Source organism: Equus caballus, unplaced genomic scaffold, assembly GCF_041296265.1.
Source record: "Equus caballus isolate H_3958 breed thoroughbred unplaced genomic scaffold, TB-T2T haplotype1-0000016, whole genome shotgun sequence".
Taxonomy (NCBI): Eukaryota; Metazoa; Chordata; class Mammalia; order Perissodactyla; family Equidae; genus Equus; species Equus caballus.
In genome coordinates this window covers 8,874,452-8,876,502 of record NW_027222391.1, presented here as the reverse complement: position 1 = coordinate 8,876,502, position 2,051 = coordinate 8,874,452, and positions in this window count along the sequence as shown.

Below are 2,051 nucleotides of genomic sequence, written 5' to 3'. Positions count from 1 at the left end.
TCAGCAGAACAAAATCGAATCCAGAAATACGCCCACACATCTATGGACAGCTACTTTTCCATAGCAGAACGAACAACATACAATGGAGAAACGAAAATCTCTTCAATAAATAATGTTCAGTAAACTGGATGGCCACATGTAAAAGAATGGAAATAGACCATTATCTTACATTATACACAAAAATTAACTCAAAATGGATTAAAGACTTGAATGTAAAACCCAGAACAATTAAACCTGTAGAAGAAGACATAGACAATACGTTCTTGGACATTGGTCTTAGCAGCATATTTTCAAGTACCATGACTGATCAGGCAAGGGAAACAATAGAAAAAATAAACAAATGAGACTATATCAAACTAAAAAGCTTCTGCACATCAATGGAAACCATCAACAAAATGAAAAGAGAATCTAACAATTGGGAGTAGATATTTGCAAACCATATATCTGATAAGGAGTGAATGCCTGAAATATATAAAGAACTCACATCTCAACAACCAAAAAAATTAACAACTCAAATAAAAAATTGGGCAAAAGATCTGAACATTTCTCCAAAGGCAATATACAGATGGCCAGCAGGCATATGAAAAGATGATCAACATCACTAATTATTAGGGAAATGCAAATCAAAACTACAATGAAATATCACCCCACTCCTGTCAGAATGACTATACTTAACAAGACAGGAAACAATAATTGTTGGAGAGGATGAGGAGAAAAGGGAACTCTCATACACTGCTGGTGGGAATGCAAACTACTGCAGCCACTATGGAAAACAGTACAGAGACTCCTCAAAATTGTAAGCATAGAATCCAGCTTTTCCACTGCTCAATATTTATCCAAAGGACATGAAAACATGAATGCACAAAGATACATGTACCCCTATGTCCATTGTGGCATTATTCATAATAGCCAAGATGTGGAAGCAAACTAGGTGCCCATCAAGGGATGAATGGATAAAGAAGATATGGTATGTATACACAGAGGAATACTATTCAGCCATTAAAAAGATGAAATCTTGCCATTTATGACAACATGGATGGACCCTGATGGTATTATGGTCAGTGAGATAAGTCAGAGGGAGAAACTCAAATACCACATGATCTCACTCATAACTAGAAGGTAAAAACAACAACAAATGCACACCTAGAGACAGAAATCAGATTTCTGGTAACCAGAGGGAAAGGGAGGAGGGAGGAGGACAAAAGGGGTGATTACACATGTATGTAGAGTGATGCATGATAATTAGTCTTTGGGTTGTGAACATGATGTAATCTACACAGAAATTCAAATATAATGATGTAAACCTGAAATTTATATGATGTCATAAGCCCATTTTACCTCAATAAACAACAACAAAGAAACAGAGTAAAGGACTGAGTTGAGGAATGCTAGGAGATCAGGACCCAGTGGTGAAGTCTAAAAGTTGACTCCAACTTTGATTCCACTCCAAGTTTAACTGAGGGAAAATAGGACAGGTGCCTACATTTAGAGACAAAAGTTTCACCCATCTCTCCTCTTTGAAAAAGCAAGATATTAAATAAGGTGACTTTGAAAGCTTTGTAATGAGATGTTTCTCCTTTTCTTTTCCAGAGTATGGAAACATTTGATTTTCTAAAACACATGTCAAATGCCAGCTGACTTGTCTATATGTGTTTAAACCACCATCATACTTTATATTTTAAAAATGCTTATGTTGGGGCAGGCCCCGTGGTGTAGTGGTTAAGTTTGGTGTGTTCTGCTTTGGCATCCTGGGTTTAAGGGTTTGAATCCGGGGCAGAGACCTATACCACTCACCAGCCACAATGTGGTGGTGACCCACACGTAAAGTAGAGGGAGACTTGCACAGATGTTAGCTCAGGGCTAATCTTCATCAGCCAGAAAAAAAAAAAGTTTATACAAATTATACTTTGTTCTTTGTAATGAAAAATATTTCCTTCTCGAATAATGAAATAAAAGATAAGTAAACTCCAAGATATAAAAGGAGGAAGATAGAAAGACTGAGGACTTAAAATAGAATGAGTTTAGCCAAGTGGGAAAAGCATGGAAAAAAG